This window comes from Denticeps clupeoides, chromosome 16 (assembly GCF_900700375.1).
Source record: "Denticeps clupeoides chromosome 16, fDenClu1.1, whole genome shotgun sequence".
NCBI lineage: Eukaryota > Metazoa > Chordata > Actinopteri > Clupeiformes > Denticipitidae > Denticeps > Denticeps clupeoides.
In genome coordinates, this window is record NC_041722.1 from 15,462,385 (window position 1) to 15,473,568 (window position 11,184).

An 11,184-nucleotide genomic window follows, 5' to 3' on the forward strand; every position below is an offset into this window, starting at 1 on the left:
CCTCCCTACTTCATAATTAGCTGAAGCGTGACATAAATTTTTTCCCATTACATGGTTCCGTATGCTCAATGCTGATCCACAGAGTATCCTTCCTGAATCCTTAGATATGTGGGCTGTATTTAAATTAATGGCATTTCCATTAGAAACACCCTAGTTCAACAGAAAACACAGTGCATCTCCGCAGTGGAAGATGCAGCGGGTTTTCATATGAATTTAATGAAATCTATTAAAATACAGTCAACTCCTCACCCTACACTGACTCACGGTGGCCAGTAACAAGTGAGATGAGGACCGATTATGCAGGGATGCTGCTCTGATGTGAAAAACACTGGTTATTATCCATTAGAACTTATTCAGCATGGAGAACAGGGAGTACTTTATCTGTGGGTTTGCATACAAGAGAAACCATCATGGGTTCAGGCTAACTTACATAACATTCTAATAGAATCTTAGCTGTGCATAAAAAGTGTATTGGAAATAAGGACTCTTCCCCTTGCAGTTATTTGTCCTCACTGGGTGACCTATCATAACATGTCCAAGATTTGAAATGATATTTCACAAGCCTTTTTATTATTCAGTTCTTACTTAAGTTGAGACCTCAGGTAACCTGAACACTGTTCATTGATCCACTATATGTTGGCTCTGGAGACATTTCAAGGTAATTTAAGGTATCTAAGGTTTTGAATTGCAAAAAGGAGTTTTATTGGTGTCCATGGTGTCCATGAAACATAGCATAATTTAGAGGGAGCTTCCTTTTAGAAAACTGCAGTCTTTTTTTTTTTTTTGGTTGTATTAGACGGAATATGTACAAAATGCCACGAACATAGTACATCTTCATGCAGTTTACCCCCAAAAAAGGTTACAGACATGGGTTTACAACTTTTCAGTGCCATCTGGACAAGGTACTTTGAACTTCTCAAAGTACCCAATCTAGCCAAGACACTCTCTGATGGCTGTCATCCATAACCAATCAGATGTGTTCATCATTGGGCACGCTCAGAAGGAACCCTTTTAGATCTGGTAGCTCTCTATAGACTCCAGTTCTTCAGAGGCCTGCAGTGTCTAGCACACCTTAAAGCCAGAGAAGCCTCCCATGAGTGCAGGCATGGGACCAAAATGAACAGACAGATTAGGGCCTGGCACGTGGACTCGAACACCATTGATACCGAGTACCACTACCCCCACCCACTGGAGAGAAGGCAAAAGAAATCTGAGAGTGGCTCTGGGATTAGGAGTTGGTCTCAGTGGCACAGTGCTCAGGCTAGTTGATCCATTTGCATTTGAGTGGGAAATGCTGCACAAACCAGGCACAAGGGCAGGCCTCTCATCTGCCTCCAGTCATTCACAGGGGAATCATGAGGAAATAATGGATGAGCTCAGTGTTTTCACTGCAGCTACGAACATGCAACCATCCTCTAAACCCTCAAACATCAGGGACAACGAGGTTAAATTACTGTGGGCACTATTTTGGGGCACTAAGTATGGTTTGGTAAGCCATTTTTAGCCACTAGAACTACATTTTCTGTTGGTATGAAAGTATTTCTGTCATGTCTTTATAAAAAAAGTTTAAAATGGGTAAAGTCTGATGATTGACAGCTCTCACACACAGTACAGCCTCATTCTGAATGATTTAATGTGTTGCATGTGCCTCAATGTTTATTTTTTGTTTCATCTATTTCTTTATCTAATCTTTTGACCTTTCTTTTTATTCTAATCCATGTCATGATTTTCCATATCCAGCAACAAAAGGCAGGAAAATAAGCTTGAATTAAACTTAATTACATCAGAATTATTAGTATGATCTTAAAGCTTCAACTAAACATACCACAAATGGCATATTGGGATGACTAGGGTTTGATGCACCACAAATGCCCAATATACATTTAGGACAGAGAGGCACATGCTGAACTTCCTTACTTTCTATTTGTCTTTAAGACCCCGACTATATCCATGTAGTGGACATTTCCAGTGAGAGCAATAAACAATAAAAGTAGCCTAGAGCAACCTGAGTCAATGTTACAGATAAATACTAAACCATTAGAAAAGCGTCTTTTTCTGTTCGCGCATCTATAACTGTGAGCAGCAAATGACCCCAAGAGCTATGATGCTCGCATTTTAGGGCAGCAAAGGCTTTCAAGCACCTGGCACAGCTTCACACCTGGCTGGCTATGGGTGCATTTGAATAAACTGCATCTGTTATCGAGCGGTGGATCTTCCTCTCTGGAGGCGCTGCTGCGCCCAGGTGCATAACTCTGAATGGCACCCCTGCAGCAAGCTGCCTTTTTGTTGGATTGCGTAGCACCTTTATGTAATCCTTTACGGGGGAGGTAAAGCAAGGCGCTTTCCTTTCTTTTGGACGAGGCACTTTCTTTCATTTAACTGCAGCCTGATGATTACCAACCAGTCATCAGATCTCCCCTTCTGCTGTTTCTCATGCACGACTGCCAGCACCTTAATTAACCCGAGAGTACTTAGAGAGAGTTCGCCTACAGTAGTTTAAGTGGAAGTGCTTTGTTCCTGTCCTTGCCTGGCGAAGTGTGGCCGTCCTGTGCACAGCCCCCGCATTTCAAGCTGCAGGATGAGGTCAGGGCAGTCAGCAGGAGTGGGACTGCGCTTCGGAAGAGCACCAAACACAGGAAGAGAAGCGCCCGGTCATGTAGGTATGAAGGAAAAAATAATGACCTGTTGCCCACGGTGCACCTTAAAAAGCTCAGCTGGATAATTTTTAGGGGTGTCCCCTGACAGTGACTGGGTGAAAACCAGTGTGTGGTTCCAGTAAAAATACCAGAGGGCATCGGAGAGAGGGGGCAGCCAGGGAAGTCATGTAGTTCAACCTCACTGGCCGGAATTCAAGCGCAATTTTAAAGGTTTCTTGCCAGAAAATGACCCAAATGAGCCCAGCAACTATCAAAACAGAATTATTACGCTCATCATCCTGGCCAAATGAATGCAAATAATAGGTAAAGTGTATCAATTGGAAAAGGTTAAAATGCAGATACCCCCTAGAAAAAAAATCAAATTCTCCAGTTGACGTGAATAAATGCAAGCTGGAGTGGAAAATAACTCAGTGAAATGGGAAAATATTTGTCCTGACACGACCTCTTCTTTCATGCTTGCTGTTTGTATTTGTGGGCATATGCTGTCATATCTGAACATGGCAAATTACTTAAACGACTAATTACTATTACTGAGCAATGTTATTGCTCAGTAATTACTGGACAGAAGTGTACTATTTGCAATGAGGGATCCCAGAGAAAGCATCAGAAACAAACGTATTATTTAAAGTTTCTCTTCACACTATGAATGATTTCATGAGTATGAATGATTTGTTTGAGTATTAAACAAAATTTAAAAGTTGTTTTATACATTTTTAGAGAATTATAAATCCATACATTGCACTGAGTTCTGATATTGCAATTTGTGGTAGGTGTCAGAAATCCGTCCAGACCCAGTAAAATCTGAGTTAGCACAATGCATTTCAAGATATTTAATACTACATTTTTCTGCCAGTATGGTCTTGTCTACCCACTGAAATAAACATCTCTGCAATGCTGAAAGGGGAAAATTTACTCTTAATCTTCTGTAACATCGTCACTGTCTTTTGCAAAGCAAAAATCAAGTACGGCGTAAGAACTTTGCACCATTTGACATCCTGTCAGTACGATAGAAAAAATAATCACAGGTGCTGACAACACATCAAATGAACACAAAAGGGATTTGCAAGGTAACCATGATGCGTTTGTGTTGTTAACTGCAAGCGCATTCAAGGCCTAAGAGGGATTCTCGGTGCCATCAAATTTACTGCTAGGTGATGAAGACCATCTACATTATATTATATTATGATAACCTGTTCCTTTTGCTTCTCTTCCTTTATTGCGAAGCTTGCACACTAGGGTGCTCACGTAAGCAAATAGATGCTTAACTTAGTATACAAAAAATATTGGATAAAAGATTTTTAGTAAAGCGGAACCTGTACGCACCATGCAGCTCATTTATAATAACACCACCATATTAAGAATGTCCCTGGTGACCACAGGTCTATTGATTATGGGTAATGATGTTTTCAAAGATCAGGACACCCATGGGAAATGATTAAAATACTACGGCCCATCTGCTCCTCAAAGTAGAATACATCAATTCTGTAGCAAAAGATTAATCTTCATCAGGAAATCATTTACCTGTAGATTCGGTCAATAACACGACCTTTGACATAGTAACTGAGAATTATTTAAATAAATAACAGTAATGAGCAATGGGAACTGAAAAATTAGAAAAAAAAATAACATCCATGCCATACTATTAATTCATACAGTGGAGATTTTTTTAAAGACAATGACCCCATCACACAATGACCCCATTACACCTCATCAATTTTTTATCATCAATTGATCAGCCTGTATCAGGCAACTGTATTTTAAATTAAATGTGTTATCTGTGTACATGGGTTTGCTAAGCTGTGTTAAGAAGAAAAATAAAAATGCATACAAATACATTCGTTTTAATGAATTGTTGAACTCATTCATTCAAATATTTTTAGCATGCTCAGGACAACCCAGATCCCATTGTAATGATCACCCAAGGCCATGATAAGACAAATTTCTGTTTGTCAGCAGTCTACATGTAAAAAGAAATTCAAAGAAAAGCCTCACTCCACTGAGCCACAGCAGGACAGTGACTGCGAAGGGATCTTTACCATCTGGTCACAATGGCAATAAGAACAGGGCCATTTATGGAACACTGTCACAGACATGTACAGCCAACTACACTATTATTGGTACCCCTTGTAAAGAGCAATTAGAGAATAATCTTTGTAAATGAAGCAAACGATCATATCTCTATTACATTTCTATTACAGCCTCATTTGCACATTTGTTACTCTGCATCTTCATTACTTATTGTTTTAGTGCTGTCTGCCTTTTTTGTTTGATGTTGCTCTTGTTACTCCTGCACTTCTTGACTTGCACTGCCTGTGTCCCATGTTTGCAGTATGTAACTTTGTTTAAATGTTACATGTAGCACCAAGTTCCAGAGAACCTGTACTGTCAGTATAACAATAAAGCTCAACTTGAACTTGAGTAAAAATATTTTATTGAATTAAGTTTTTTTTTTTTTTTTTTTTTTTTCTAATCCAATTAAGGCATGTCAATAATTGGAAGATAATATAAGTAAACACCAACTGCTGTCTGCTTTATTTTTTAAACAATAATACACTAATTATTAATACAGTAACACATTGTCCAAGCACTTTAGAGCTAAAATGATTATACCACAATGGGCAGTGCTTGCCCAGCAGACTTGTAAAAGAAGGATTGTGGGTCCAAATCCCAAATCATCATGGTGCCGTTGATCTAGATACCGTCGCCACACACACCCGGGCTTACTGCTCACTAAGGAGGATGGGTTGAATGCAGAGGACAAATTTTGTTGTGTCACTGTGTGCTGTGCTGCAGTGTATCACAAACACAATAATTTAATTTTCGCTTCTTTTTAAATATTACATTATATATTAAATACATTATATTTATCTTGAAGATGAAATAGTTCCATGTATAAACTGGCTGTTTCAGCATTTAGTCACAAATCCTCTTAGCCAATCAAAGTACACTGGAACTAAATGTGATTTAATGTAGCTTTGATCTCTAAGACACAGCTAGCTCGCAAATCAGGCTGTTCTTCCTTGCAAAAAAAACTTGATGGCTATGTTGCTGAAAGTGCTCTTAAAATGCAGCCTTGTGTCTTCAAGTCCATTAGATGCAATATGCAATATTTTCTGTGTTTGATGGTATCAGCCATTTACTGAACATTTAAGAGAACCTGGGGGCTTTTGTTTTTCAATAAATGGCCAAGATTTTCTTTTCCACTCTGTATCTTGAAAAGGATCCAAGGACAATATAAACAAGAGTAACTTCTCGCAAGATTGATCCTTTGCGCTAATGCTGGTCTCTACCAGACTAGTTATTTGGCATGGATGCCAAGCAAGGATTTTTATAAAGAAAAATGAATGCAGTCAAACTGGACTATATGATCTCACGCACCCCAGTGTACTCTATTTACTGCCTTGTCAGCACTGCTCACCCACACAGCAGGCACAAAGGGGCTAACCCCAAACCTGTTTCCATGGAGACTTGCCAACACCCTTAACTCATCTCCCCAGCAGGCTGCTGTGGCTTCTTTTGGACATCACAGAGCTCCAACACAAACATTACATGCAAGCCTACCCCGAAGTTAATAATATCTCTCCAGACCGACAGGGATGTTCTATTTCAGAACGTTGTGTCTGTGATATGCCGTCACGGGGCAACACTAAATGAGTGACAGACTGAGACAGAAGTGGTCCCCAGAAAGTTACTGAGAATAGCTAAGTCACCTGCTAATTGCCACATAATGGGTTTGTGTACATTGCAAACAGAGAGTAAGGCCATCCTGGCCACTTAGCAACCTCACAAAGTGTTTACACAAGGTTTAAAAGACCATTACAAGTTAAATGCATTGCTCAATTCCACACTGGTTAAAAAATAAAAAGTTTTTTAATAAGTCAGTAGCAAAGCCCGATTATTGATTAAGTAATACAATAACATCCACACATATTCCCAACATTTCCTTAAACTCCTTTATGAAGCAACTTTCTGAAGTCTACCTGTACAAGAAAGTATGGCCATTTTAACCATTATTAGACTCCAAATATAATGTTTACATTCTAACTTTGTATAAAAGAAAGCTGCACATACAAATTAACATTCTTCTTGCTTTTTATTGGCTATCTTGTACATCTAGATAAGTATTATTTCAATGATTAACAATTCTTACACATTCAAATTGTAGATAGATAGATAGATCCCAGCACCCACAAAACCTGGATTGTCTGGTTATGGATAATGGACAGATGGATGGATTGCTTGTCCCATTTCATCATGGGTAGTCTCTGTGCAGTAAAGTTGAATTTACACTACTGTAACTCTCAACCTACCTCACCAAGCTTTCCATTTTGCAGGCCTAATTCTGACCAGCAGATCTGAGGGCAAACATCATCTGTGGTTGCAAATACTGCAATCCCTGCGCAGAGTCTCAAAACTCATCTTTTAATAGTCCCATCAGCTGTCTTCTGTCCACACTATGCAGCATGTATAGAATTCTCTATGTACCACTGGAGGAAAAAACCTGAGGAAGCCTGTGTCTGTTTTTAACCCAACAGATGGAGAGATCCTGACAGATATGATATGTGAGGGCTTCTCCCACCAGCCCTGGTGTACAATAGATTGCATACAGATATCAGAAATGGCATATGGACATCAAGACTTTATTTGGAAAGTTTTAGGAAAATTGTTTGGATAGTACTTTAAAATAGGTTAAAATAGTAATAGAAAAATTGAAGTTTTTAACTTCAATGATTTTCTGGTTTCAAATGTTATATCAAGTGTGCACAACTTGCTCTTATTCATGGAAATGAAACAAAAGTACCGTTGAAAACCATAGAAACAAATTGTATTCTGAGCTGTTTTGGTCTTGGTTATGGTATTATTACAGCATGATACATCTGAACTACTGAAAAAAGAACTAATTTCTGAAATACACACTAACAAAAGGGCTACAAGATCTATATTGAAATGTTGTGTAGAAAATGCCTATGTATAAAACCTTGTTCACAAAGTGAAGTAGATTTAAATGAGAGTGAAATATAGATATCCAGTTCAAATCAAATAATTTTTTTTTGGCCCAAGTGGGAAAATCCACGAGGGTCAGTGATGCCACGTGATCACGGTTAAAATACTCTCTTTATGCCCTGGGGGTAAAGGGGAAATAATACTAGGTGTGGACAAAACCAAAAAAATAAAATAAAATAAAAACTGTTTGGTTGATGTTGTAGGATATTCCTATGTCTGCAGAAACTTAAAACCACACCCTCTTCACCAAACCAATAACAATGACTACAATGACTACAATGTCCCAGTTCCTTTCAGCTCCACAAGAATTTATTCGACAGCTTTGTGTGGGGTGAACTTTTACAGATTCCATTTCTTTTTTTAAAAAAAGCGTACAGTAGAAATCTGAAGGGATTTCTTAAAAGTTGTATTGATGTTTTCTGTCCTATAATGTTTGCCACGGTCAGATAAGACAGCAATTATTTTGTGCACTGTAATTTTTACATCTTCAGTGCTGGACTTTGTATTTAGATGTTATATTTATTGCAAAATAAAGTCCATGAAATAGCCGTAAGGCAGAGGTCAAAGTTCACGGTTCTGAATGACTCCGTCCAGCCAGTTTAGTGTAAGACGCAGAAGTTTCACCACACATTTCAATGAAAAGGGCTTCAACTCCCAGAGGGGGGAAACAGTCCTGAATATTTTACAGAAAAAAACTGCTTCTGAAATGACAGAGACAGCAAAAAAAGGAAGAAAACGAGATATAGAACAGCCAATCAGGAAACACTAAGCACAAAAACAATGATTTTCATAGAAACAGTCCAACAGGGGTTGAGTGAATCTTAAGGATGTATTTTGTCACATTTGTCCATTTGTCTTTCAGAAGAAAAGCGCATTTGTCTTAGTTGTGGGCGTGGCCTCGACATGCCTACAGCACAGATAGCATTTACTGACGGCCCACCCTATGAGATTAGAGAACGAAAGATATTTATAACTTAGGTCACATATTGTTTATACCCATAAAAAAGCAATTCTACATATTTATCTTATAGTTTTTCTCTTAAACTATGTTTTTTCCACAGAACTGATTCACAATCGTGATATATATATAAAAAAAAACATGATTTCAGTTCAGCTCAGCTCATTTGAACTTCTGAAAACATACAAACAAATATAAAAGCAATATTATATCATCATTCATTCATCAGAAACATGACAAATGAGCATAAGAATGTGGCTTACCCATGTGAAGGCACAGAAGCTGCAGTTCCAAATCTTTACACTAGACCTGCCAGATAAAAATCCTCTTTTCTGGATGTTGGGGAACAGTTGGACTATTCTAAGAGTCTCCCGTCTGACATCAGGTTTAAAATTAAAAGGGACCTTTAGCACTGATCCTGTATGTATGTTATGACGCTTAGTCTCTTTGGGCAGACCCACTGAAAATAGGTGCTGTGCCACCATGCTGCAATTAGACCCCTACCCACCCACACAAATGTATTGCAGCCAGCAGCTTCCTGAGGAGAATCTTTTGGGGAAATTGTATTTGGTTGGTTCCAGTTACAGTGGATTTATATAGATACACCCCTGTGTATGGAAGCATACATTCTATAATATTTATGTAAACAGTGTGCGTGTGTGGTGTGTGTGGAGGGGGGGGTCAATGCACCTAAGGTTGCACAGTCTGTAATGGATTTTAGGCAGGATAGAGAGCGGCAGACAGAATGGAGACAGACGGCGTTCAGATTATGGATAACAGGGACGTTAATAGCCTTTCATAGGAACTGATGCATCCCATGTCTGTATAGCCTTTTAACTGTACTAAAGGGGTTGGTGGGGCTGAGTGCAGATAATGCACTCAGGAAACCCTGAGGAAACCCACAGTCAAAATTACCAGCAGAATACTGTTCACCCCTTTATTTAAAACAAAAGACTTTTACTTTTTTCTTTTTCAAAATGTTCTATATTCTGAATTCTATATTATTTTATAATATAGATATTATATCATAATTGTATTTGTTTATTAAAGAAGATATAAAGTATTAAATATGAAGATATATAAAGTATTGAATAATGAGCTCGTTTTATAAGAAATCAAATAAAACAACTATTAAACACACTCACGCACTCGCAGGTCCCTCCAGCTGTGTCCAGCCGCCGCTGGTCTCAGCAAGCGGGAGCTTTTTGCTCGTCCTCATGTAATTGTGCGCCCGCTGCAGACTAATTTAGTGTTGCTCCTTTAAACGTTTGGGTGGAGGGGATGCTTTTTAGGGGGGTCACCACGCTCCTGTGCCTCTGATTGCAAACCCACCCCGGTCACACCAGCGCACACATAGGGCTCGTACTGGCAGACAAATCAGCGGAAATGAAGTTCCCCTCCAAATGGCGCACAAACAAACCTCTCAAGACCTCCCAGCGCTGCGACACAATCAGTGTACTCAGCAATTAAATAACTTTAAGTTAAAGAGCACCCTATAAATCCACTGCAGTTACTATACTAATTCTTGGCGTGTAGCGGTTGTTATATAAATTGCCCGCTTCTGATTTAACCTGAGAACAAGCTGACCTCCTGACTCGCAGTATTTCCTGTCGAGTTTTATATTTGAGCACCTTGAGTGCATTATGCGCTACATAAATACTCACTCATGGTCGTGGCTGCCGGAGCCCAGGGTGGCACACACACACCATTCACGCACACATTCACACTTACAGACAATTCAGAAGCACATGTAGTGTACATGCCTTTGGGCGGTGGGTGGAGAACCAACAGCCAAAACAATATGACTCCTTCAAGTGGCACTTTTTTTTCCATTAAATCGTGTACACTGTTTAGATAGGGGAAGAGGGGACAACAGGTTGCACTTTGGGAAGAAGGCAAGACATTGGGGGCACTGTGACACTGTGTTCTATTGCTGCAGTCCACGCACACACCCCTTCATGGTAACTTCTCCAAGATGGCAGTAGTTGCTTTTAGCAAAAATGGTTTGAGGAACCATGCATTATAGATGGCTGAGGTTGTTTGCCTGAATAACAGCAAACGTTGTTCAAAGACTAGAGAATAGTCATTCCAGGAGAAAAGCGTGTGGCTGCTGAACACGACAGTGCAGTTCCTGGGGAACCGGGCAAGGCCTTCACATTGTAATTCTGCATTAATGCAGAGTCCAGTAACATCTGCTGGACCAGAGATGGACAGTTATTGCAGTGCTGTCAAACTCTAGGTCAATAAGAGGGCAAACCAAGATTTAGATTTGCTGTGGATTTAAGGTCCTTCAAGGTTGCTTCAGTTTTGAAGGCCATGTCACTGAGCAAGGTACTGGATCTAAAGGCTTCATTTTCCACCACTCTTCCTAGGATCATCAATATGAAATCACATCACCTACAAGTAGGCAAAGATGACAGTGCAACTAGGGCGCCACAGCACAGAAGGACAAACTTGGAGGTTTTGACAGACAGGAGACAGGAAGACGGCATTGTTCAAATTTTAATTTATAATATCCCAAAATGTATAAGGTTGTTACATAAAAAGAGGAACACAGTAGCATAC

General features: G+C 39.4%; 1 protein-coding gene across 1 annotated transcript in view; it reads right to left on the reverse strand.

The window, feature by feature from the left end:
• large2 (LARGE xylosyl- and glucuronyltransferase 2) overlaps positions 1-9,838 on the reverse strand; it is a 54,727-nt gene extending 44,889 nt beyond the window's left edge. Inside the window, exon 1 of the mRNA XM_028955691.1 lies at positions 9,765-9,838. The gene's annotated coding sequence lies outside the window, so the exon portion shown is untranslated. The remainder of the gene's footprint in view (positions 1-9,764) is intronic.
• Between the last annotated feature and the right edge of the window lie 1,346 nt (positions 9,839-11,184).